Source organism: Heterocephalus glaber, unplaced genomic scaffold, assembly GCF_053883595.1.
Source record: "Heterocephalus glaber isolate CG9 unplaced genomic scaffold, H.glaber_assembly_v1.0 deba00001773, whole genome shotgun sequence".
Classification (NCBI taxonomy): Eukaryota; Metazoa; Chordata; class Mammalia; order Rodentia; family Bathyergidae; genus Heterocephalus; species Heterocephalus glaber.
Genome location: NW_028258463.1, coordinates 3,947,296 through 3,957,846, shown reverse-complemented (window position 1 = coordinate 3,957,846; position 10,551 = coordinate 3,947,296). Strand labels below are relative to the sequence as shown.

The 10,551-nt window shown below is 35.5% G+C and overlaps 1 pseudogene; it reads left to right on the top strand.

Annotated features, from left to right (window-relative positions):
• Positions 1 to 848: 848 nt before the first annotated feature.
• On the top strand, positions 849 to 2,350 carry LOC101698307 (lupus La protein pseudogene; annotated as a pseudogene).
• The last annotated feature ends 8,201 nt before the right edge of the window (positions 2,351 to 10,551 follow it).

Below are 10,551 nucleotides of genomic sequence, written 5' to 3'. Positions count from 1 at the left end.
CGGAGGCTTTAGTACTTCAGCATGTGAGTCTGCAGACACAAGCCTTCAGTCCATTGCACTTACGAACAAGATGAAAATTTCTCTGGTGTGCACGCAACAATACTTTTATCAAACACTTAAATCTTCGCCAATCTAAAATGTGAAGAATTTCATCACCATTTCAATTTTTATGTCTTGTTATAAACCCTATTGAACTTGCTTCATATATTTTTTGGCCATTTGTATTTCTTTTCCAGGGAATTTCCTGTTTACATTGTTAACTCAGGGAAATGCAATACAAATTTTTTAGTTAAAAATCAGTTTCTATTGAGGAAAAAATAAGTAATTGGAGTCTTTAGTTTTACCCAAACAGATGTCTTGAAATTGTACTAACCCACTGCACTTTTACGTTGGGGTTCTTTTGACACAGTTGTAGTTCTGGGGCTGGGAGTCTCAGTGGTTGGACCCTCCGCTTGGCGCAGGCTGCAGGGCTGTTTCTCAGGTTGTGTGATGACTTTGACTTTAATACCAGTCAAAGCTTTATTTTATCTGTGTTCTTGTCCTCATCTCGGGCTTTGCGCAATTATCTCACATTTCTTGACCTTTCCCTTGCACTTCTGAAACAAGCTTTAATGGTGATGGCTTGTCACCCTCTCTGAAGGCCCCAGTTCATTTTAAATGTTTATCCACACAATTCTAGCAAAGAGTAGCAAAGAATATGCAGCTAAATATGGGAACAGTGGGGCTGTTCCTTTGAAGGAGGGTGGAAAATATAAGCAGTCCTCTTAGGCTTTAACAGATCTGCTAAGTTTTAATTGTATCTAGGTTTTCACATGAAGTAAGCAATGGATTGGAGCACAAGGGGAAAAACTATGCCTTTCCTAATGCTTAGAGCTTGATTATAAAGAAAATTAGAGTTCATGGGACATGTTCTAAAGGATTGAAGTAGTTAGGCCGGCAGCGTTGAGGAGTGGGGAGGTCTTCCTTGTTGTTAGTGAACCTGTGTTGCGCGTGCGGGACCAGGGCCTTAAAGATTAGCCACAATGGCTGAAAATGGTGATAATGAAAAACTAGCTGCTCTGGAGGCCAAAATCTCATCAAATTGAGTATTATTTTGCAGACTTCAGTGTGCCACGGGACAAATTTTTAAAGGAACAGATCAAATTGGATGAAGGCTGGGTACCCTTGGAAATAATGATAAAATTCAACAGGCTCAATCCCCTAACAACAGACTTTAATGTAATACTTGAAGCACTGAGCAAATCTAAAGCAGAGTTCATGGAAATCAGTGAAGATAAAACTAAAATCAGATCTCCAAACAAACCCCTCCCTGAAGTGACTGATGAGGATAAAAATGATGTAAAAAACAGATCTGTTTATATTAAAGGGTTCCCAAGGAATGCAACCCTTAATGATATCAAAGAATAGCTAGAAGATAAAGGTCAAATACTAAATATCCAGATGAGAAGAACATTACACAAAGCATTTAAGGGATCAGTATTTGCTGTGTTTGATAGCATTGAATTTGCTAAGAAGTTTGTAGAAACTCTGGGCCAGAAGTATAAAGACACAGACTTGCTAATACTTTTTAAGGAAGATTATTTTGCAAAAAAAAAAAATGAAGAAATAAAGCAAAATAAAATGGAAGCTCAATTAAGAACTAAAGAAGAGCCAGAAGAAAAACAGAAGTTAGCAGAAGATGGTGAAATGAAATCTCTAGAAGAAAAGATTGGATGCTGGCTGAAGTTCTCAGGTGACGTAAATGATCAGACCTGTAGAGAAGATTTGCACGTCCTTTTCTCAAATCATGGTGAAATAAAATGGATAGACTTTGTCAGAGGAGCAAAAGAGGGAGTAATTCTATTTCAAGAAAAAGCCAACGAAGCACTGGATAAGTCAAAGATGCAAACAATGGTACCCTACAATTAAGGAACAAAGAAGGGACGTACGTGGGAAGTTCTGGAAGGAGAGGTGGAGAAAGAAGCTTTGAAAAAAATCATAGAAGATCAGCAAGAATCCCTAAACAATGGAAATCAAAAGGTCACAGATTTAAAGGGAAAGGAAAAGGAAATAAAGCTGCTCAGCCTGGATCTGCTAAAGGAAAAGGACAGTTTCGGGGCAAGAAAACAAAGTTTGATAGTGATGCAGAACGTGATGAAAATGGTGTAGCTGGGCCAGTGAAAAGGGCAAGAGAAGAAACAGACAAAGAAGAGCCTGCATCAAAGCAACAGAAAACAGGAAACGGTGCCGGAGACCAGTAGTTCAGTAACTGATTTTTTTTTTTATTATTCATCTTAGATTTTAAGCTGCTTTTTGTCTTTGGAGGGTTTTAAAAAGAAAACTGAATTAGGTTCACTTCAGTGTCCACCTGTAAAAACGGACGATTATTTTGTGGTTGTTTTAACTTGTCTTTTTGTTGTTATCCACACACATTTTTAAAAAATGTATAGTTCTGTTTGTGTCCACATGACTCAAATATCAGAAGAAGGATTCTTCCACTAAATCGCCTTTGTAATATTAGAATGGATTAGTATAAAATAACAAAATATATACTATATAAAAAGAAAAAAAAGGACTGAAAAATACCTTGTTGGCAGTGTATGTATTAGACTCTCATAAAAAGATGACTTGAATGTTAAATATATCCAAAGACTTTCAGTCTAGAGTAACTATTCTATCATACTGATTCCATTACTGTGGTAGCATTTTTCCTATGGACTAGGTGTAGCCATCCTGGGTAGGATGGTAGTGTCTTCCTCAGTGGGAAAGGAAATACAGGAATTGAAATTAGCTGGATATGAAGCATTAGTGACTCATGTTATTTATGGTCAAGGTGTTCCACTTAAGGTTCTCAATGACTTTAATGAAACTCTGAGATAAGAATTACAATGTATATCTTTTGTTCACTTAAGCAATATTCTCAAGATCACATGGGATAAAGAATATGTTGTTAAATTTAAAGATCTGACTCCAAACTTTATGCTATTCTCAATATACCAGTGTTTCTCAAGCAATCTAGTATAAAGGAAGAGATTTTGTTTTGTTTTGTTTTTCTTCCCTCTCACAGATCATTGCATGAGTGATGTAGGACAAATTCTGTTTTTGTCCATGTTCAAGATTCATTTTCAAACCATGCATGTTTAGTATGTGACTCATGCTGTATGAAACTCATCATGCAAGTTCAACAGACATGAATTGGTCTAGACTTTACTCAATGAAAACAGACCACTGACCACAGGCTTAGCTGTCATAAGAATGACAGATTGCTGGAAAACTTGTGCTTTTTATCCTTCCTCCATTCTGATAACAAATAACTTTCCAAGTAGCCTGAATCTGCAGACAACAGTCTGGGTTGCAGTGCCCTAGAAAACACTGCTCAAGCCTACTGTATCATCTACATTTGTAAAGCCCACACATTATTACTGAATTAAAAGTATGGAAATCAGAACTCTGCCTTTCTGTTGAAGTAAACCTAGTAAAAAATGGTCATTCGAATCTTTTGTGGTATTAAATTGTTCCTTGAGGAACATGATTGATAACTAAAAAACATGGAAAGCCATTGTTTGTTATCCATTAGGCAGAGGAAAACTAATTTCACAGTTTGTTGTAGCTGAATGTTTGACATTTGTTATCTTTATTCTTATAATATGTTGTGGATATTTAATCTTTCTCTTGGAAAATTACTTTTTATCTAATGAGACATTTTGCTCAGTCCATTTGTAAATAAAGCAACCATACTTAAATAATTCAGAGTCCTGTGGTTCCCATATTACATCTGATTTCCTTCTTGGCTGACCTACCAGTCTACATAGCTTGATTATCTTCCCAAATTATCTTGCTAGGAAAACCCTGCAGGGCCTCTCATATGGAAACTATATTAAATCTTTAATAATTCAGCAGTTTTGGCACTACCACACCTTCCCTAAAGTGCACTAATCAGAAGGCCATTCTTCCATGAAGAATACCAAAAAAATCCATTCTGGTATCAATGTGAGTGGTATAAGAGTGATCCATGGGTATTTACAGAAATGTCTTTAACCAATTATAAAGATGTTTTCATATTGATTTCCAAATTCTCTTTAATATGTTCCGACCCAAACTACATGCATATGTAGAAGTTGGTCCCATTTTAAAAATTAATTTACTTTGTATTTAAGACTGTGCACCTTTCCTATCTTTTGTAAGTTTTCTGTTAAATGAAGATCAGCAAAGAGAGTGGTTCTGTAAACTATAATATCTTTAGTAAGATAATATCTAACTCTCATAAATAGTGTATTTACTGCTCTTTTGGTGATTGCCACATTTATGATTTTTTTTTTTGTTTTCATTTTCAAGGTTTTGTGTTTTATTATTATTAGATTTTTTTTAGTACCAGGGATTGAACTCAGGTCCTTGCACTTTCAGGGCAGGCAGCAGAACCACTGAGCTAAATCCCCGGCCCTCGTTTTCAAGGTTTTGAATTTGAAAGGTCAAGATGAAGTTAAGCCATTGATTTTGAGGAGTCAGTAATTAAATATTTTGAGTTTATCCAGTGAATTATAATGTAGACTAGTACCAGGCTTGAAAGGTGATAAAGGAATGTTTGGAAACATCATCTACTTGACTGAATGATAAGCAAAAAATCCCCCCTCTAAATGTAAATTTAAAAATACCCAAATCTAACCCAATAACTCACACTCCGCATAATAGAAATCCTATGTGCTCTGTTCTACACGGCATGCATTTCTCACTTGCAATGGTCAATTCCTTAAACAGTTTGGAACGATGCCTCTTTGAGTGATTCTGCACCAAAAAGCAGAGTGCCCAGAGCTATTTTCTATTGAATTCTACTATTTGCATCTAACCTTTAGATTTGTAGTCACTGCCATAACAAAGTATCACAACCTGGATGGTTTAGAACAACAGATATATATTCTTTCACAGGTCCAGAGACTAGAAGAAGTCTGAGAGGCCATGCTCCCTCTGCGACCTTTCTGAGAGTCTCCCACGCTACTTGCAGCTTCCAGTGGCCTGCCAGCAATCTCTGTTCTTTGGCTTGCGGCCTCCTCACTCTAATCTCTGACACATGGCATTCTCCGTTGTCCGTCTTCCTATGACCATCTTGGAATGGTGTCAACCGGGTTAAACCCGGGGCTCACCCCCTCTAGTTTGACCACATTTCTAACAAATTATTTCTGTAATTATCCTGTTTTCAAACAAGCTACATCTGAGATATTTAGAGGTAACATTTCAATGCTTCTATTTTGGGGATACACAGGGGCCATAATTCAACTATAACGAGGCCCAAGTGACAGTTTTGAAATTCCAGGTAAGATTCCAACTAAGTAATGGTTTCTACTACCAAACAAGTATTTGTTACAGCCTATAAATTTCCTAAGTGACACATACTGTTGCGTATGTCACCCCCTCCCTTTCTCTCTGTCTTATACACACTCCCTCATAGCACTAACAATCTATGTATCTTAATTTCACTTTTTATAAATTATAACTGACCCTGATAAACCCTGGCTGATTTTTCTTTCCCAAGGTGAAATTTGGGGCTGGAGATGGAGTAGAAATTTCACTGCACATTTTCCATGCACTCAATACTGTGCTATTCACATTCATTTATATTATTTTATTATCAGAAAAACTTTAGAAAGTAGTATAATAATCAAATTCTGTAGGTAAAGAAATCATGACTTAGATATAGTAATTAAACCTGTCCTAGAAAGGTATTATAGTTTATATTTAATGTCCCCCAAAGCCTCATGCCCTCATAGGCAGGGCTTTGAAAGGTGATTTAATAATGGAAGAGCAACAGCTGACTTGCTGTAGGTGGGACCTGGTTAGAGAGAGTGGGTCACTGATAGCATCACCTGGAAGAGCATCTCTCTCTTGAACTCCACCCCTTGCTCTCTACTTCCTGGCTGCATGATGTGAGCAGCTTTCCTCTGCAGCCCCTTACTGATTGATACGGTTTTAAAGGGTTCCCAGAGTTCACATGTAGGAAATGTATTTCTTCAGGGTAGTAGTATTGCTGGGTAGGGCTCAATGGGGAATGTTTAGGTCGTGGGGGCACCATCCTTATGAAGTACAATGGCTACTTCTTCTTAGGGTCTTCTTTTCTTTTTCCTGACCTCCTTGTGTCACGTCACACAAAATCCTGTTTTCAGACTTCATATTTTTCTATCTACATCTACTCCTTAGATTATTTCATGCATTCACATAGCTTTAAGCACCAGGTATTCTACTTCAGTATCATAAATTTGTTGATTTAGTTTTATCTCATTAATCATGGAGGAGTTAGAATTGCGCATCAGTATTCCTTTAGGTCAAGAACAACGTGCGCATGCAAACTGAACTTTTTATTTTTTGCTATTCATCCTTCAAACTCATTTTTCACCTTAGAAAACAGTACTACCAGGGCTGGGGATTTAGCTCAGTGATGCCACTGCCTGCCTCTCAAGCACGAGGTCTTGAGTTCCATCCCCAGTACCAAAAACCAAAACCAAAACCAAACAAAACAATACTACCATTTGTCTAGTTGTCCAGCAAAAATCCTTCCCTTTCTCATTCTTATCGAAACTATTAGCATTTCCTTTTAGCTGTAGCCTACAATATTTTGAGATTTAACTATTTATTGTCATGTACTTGATTATGACTTGCAGTTGGTGACTTATATATCATCCTTTTCTTGAGTTCTAGAAGTAGATAGTTTGCTGATCTTTCTACTTTTGTTTTTCTTCCCTATGCTCTACTCTCTTCTGAGCAACCAGAATAATCAGCTTAAAACATCTCTCAGATCTTGCCACCTCCATGCTCAAACTCTCCCAAGTGTTTCCAGTCATATTCACCATGAAACCTAAATACCTTATCACACCCTTCACTCTTATCTACAGCTGCTCCATGAGCCCTGTGCTCACTGGAATATTTGCTGTGCATATACATTCCAAATGTCTCTGCCACACAGCCTTTCCCTTTCTTGGGGAAATTCTTCCTTTGTTATTCACTTGACTTGTTTTCTCCCTTGATTCAAAAATATTACTCTCAGGGAAATCTTGCAAAATGTTTATCTGAAATAGAGCCATCTTCTCAATTTATAAAAATTAAAATCAAGACCATTCCAATGTTTTTAATCTAAAAGAATAATGATAATTCTGAATATTCTGTGGAAGGTAAAATATGACCAAGTGAGCTATAATAGGGGTACAACACTAAACTAGAGTAATGATTCCTACTCCAACAAGATAAAATCAGTTTTACACTGAATTTGTCATACTTCAAAGAACTACATGAAGAACTAATGGGCATCATTACAATTATATAATCATACAAATCATAATAATTGTATAAAGTATCATGCCTTCCTTTTTGTGGATCTAATATTTATACAAGATAAAGTGTGGTAAGCTCAACTTTATTCAGTCCTGCTACTGAAGCTGTGTTGTCATTGATTTGACTTTTGTTGTACAGGACCATGCCATGCCTCAAAGGAATAGAACATTTCTCCTTGTGTCTTTACTCTCAAAGGCAAAGTACTGAGGTAATTATGAATGAATTAGAAGTGTCAAGCATCGATCATTGTCAGAATCTTATCAACTACAAAACTAATTCACTGAAAACACATTGTTTGAAATACTATTAGAAATTAAGGTTATATCAGAATAACAGAGATGACAAATATGACCACTTTTGAAACTATGAAAATACACGCAACATGTCTTACTCTGCAATTGCAGTAAAAATTGATTGAGCTCCTGGACACAAGGTTTACTTAATGTGGGAATGCTTAGTGCAGAATAATTAAACTATTTCTTTTTAAGCTTTGCCCCAATCTAATAAAAGGGGTATTATTTTCTATTGTCAGTTGTCTTGTTATTAGATCACTAACATTTTCAAAAATGTTTCTGCCTAAAGGTGAGGTTAAAGCAATTCACACATAGCCACAAAACTTTCTACTTTCAATACATGAAAGGCAGTAATCAAAGTTTATCTGAAGCATTTTTTCCCTTTTGGTGCCAATTTTGTCACTTTATGACTCTTTAAGTATGCATAGTTATTATAGCAGAAATAAACCTGTTCTTTAAAAATAAAACAAAAATACATAAACTCATATCAGATAGCCATGATAGTAAAACAAGGAAAATGGATTCTGGAAAGAAAAGGTCCATGGAAGTTAAAGCTAAGAAAATGACTTATGACTGAGTAGGAAAGAATATGTACTTGAATTTTCTTGATGTCAGAAAAAAATTACCAACACAAATCTATGAGACCGAAATTCATCACATGTTTTTATTATTTATCCATCATTTTGGAATCACTGATTTGGCTTGGCTTCCTCTTCTTGTGTATCTGAATCTGCAAGTGGCTGCTGTAGTAAATGGGTCTCACATTGTGGTTTCAATTCTGTCACCTCAGCCAGCACACATTGAGTGCCCATCGTGTACATCCAAGAGTAATTTGACAATCACTTTATATTTTGCCACCCCAAATAAATTTCAGTAACAAAAAGTGATGAGGTAGATCAGTATTTATTCAAGTATTATTGACAAGGCATTAGTGCTTCATTCAGAAAATTTAGATGTCAGACCAAATGACTGTCTTTGTCTTGTGTTAGAAATTTGTATTTATTTTTAAACATATTAAAATGTTTTTCAGCCTTGTTATTTCATGTACATTATAGTCATGTTTATTAAATATTCCAAGTGGTTCATTTTAAGATTAATGTTTATTAGAAAAATATGTATGACACAGATAGAAAGCATCCACCATCTCTTTATCACAGGAATATTGGCATTACATTCAAATCATCTTGTCAGCCATTTTGTAAGCTGATGGGGGCTGCAGATCATTGTGCTAAACACAAAACTTTGTGCAAGGTTGTACTTGCACTGAAAGAATTTAGAGCCTCAGGTGGGAAAAGAGATACGTGTTTGAGGATATCAACAACCCCAAAAGATATGCAAACATAATTATTTGGGAGTTGAGAAGAAAGAGAAATAACACCTGTTGGAGGATATTGAAAACTTTATAGGGGAGATAGCAATGAAAAAACATGAAACATAAATTCTCACCTTGTGGGCTGAAATGAGAAAGCCATATTTTAGGCAGGAAAAGGCATAAACAGCACTTAAAGTCGTTCTTAAAGAGGAGAAAGACATCTGTAAATAACACAGTGGATCAAGGCGGGATTAAATGTAATTCAGATTCTACAAAGGGCCAAAGAAATGACATTCCACTTACTAGAACAGAAATTTTCTTAACTGAGCTTTTGCACAGACCTGATTATGCTAACTTGAGAGCTCATCTGTGACTACAGAGGTATCGTTGACGTGAATGACTCATTTGAAATCTATCCTTGGAAATGTATTTTCTAAATATCAAGAAGGATTTACTATGGGTTTAAAATCAATTTCTATGGGAAGGTGTTTTTATAAATTAAAGTTAATACCCTAGCATATTGAATAAAGATGAAAATTTAGCATTCACAAACTTTTTTCTAGCTCTAACATTTCTATTTTCCAGGGTAGCTTTAATAATCAGAGTACTATAGTACTATCAACAGAGTCAATGATTTTTAATAACAAGTGTGCTTAAAAACAAACAAAAACTCTTTTATCCTTCACCTGCTACATTTATGTCAGAGATCCTTGACAAATAACTGCAAATGGATAGATTTTTTTTAACTCTGTGTCATTTTTCTATGACAGTATTCTGGGTAAGTGCAGATATTATGATGCTAAATTATCCATTAATAATAGTTTTCATCTATTTTTAATCATTATTTATTAGTGTAAGACACTATATTTACTGAGAGTTTGGCTTTTCCAGAAAATGTATTGATACAGTGAAATTCTCCTGGGATTGTTTCTACCTAGATACCCACCAACATCTGAAATAGACAGAGAATGATGTGCAGCTCATCCCATAAGCTCAAAATGTTGAGCCGAATGAGAGGGTTCTAAATAATCTCCTGACTGCTGCTGGTCTTGACACTGCACATTCTCACCACATTATGTTTAGGGAAGCACTCCTGCTCAGAATTCTAATTAAGTTGGAGGAACTACTGTGCATACAAAGTCTTGATGCAAATTAACTGGGAAGCATTGAGAATTTCTGAAGTTTTCGTGTCATTTTTTCTCACATATTGACACATACATGGGAAAGATGCATATTAAGGTAATCATTTTTTTCTACTTCATATAAGGCTTTATAGCTCTGCTTTTTAAAATACTGGTTTCCCATCCCTTAAGATAATCCATTCAGACCACTTAGGAACATATTTAAAGGGCTGCAGTTTTTCATTCATCCTAGAACTTAGATATCATTCAAAAAGGAAAGTAACTAACAAAAGAAAAATTAAGTGTAAAAATAGTATGTGCTTTGATGTTTAATAACTTTAATCGTTAAAGTGTCAAAGATAGGACAAGGTTTAGATAAACTCTGACTTAGAAATGCAGGAGGGATCATGTGAAATATAAATAAAAATTACATGGGCCTTAGAATGATATTAGATAAACTCTAATGAGATTAGAGTTGTTCAGTTTTGTGTATGTATGGAAAGAAAATTAAAAATTTCTGTATTTGTTT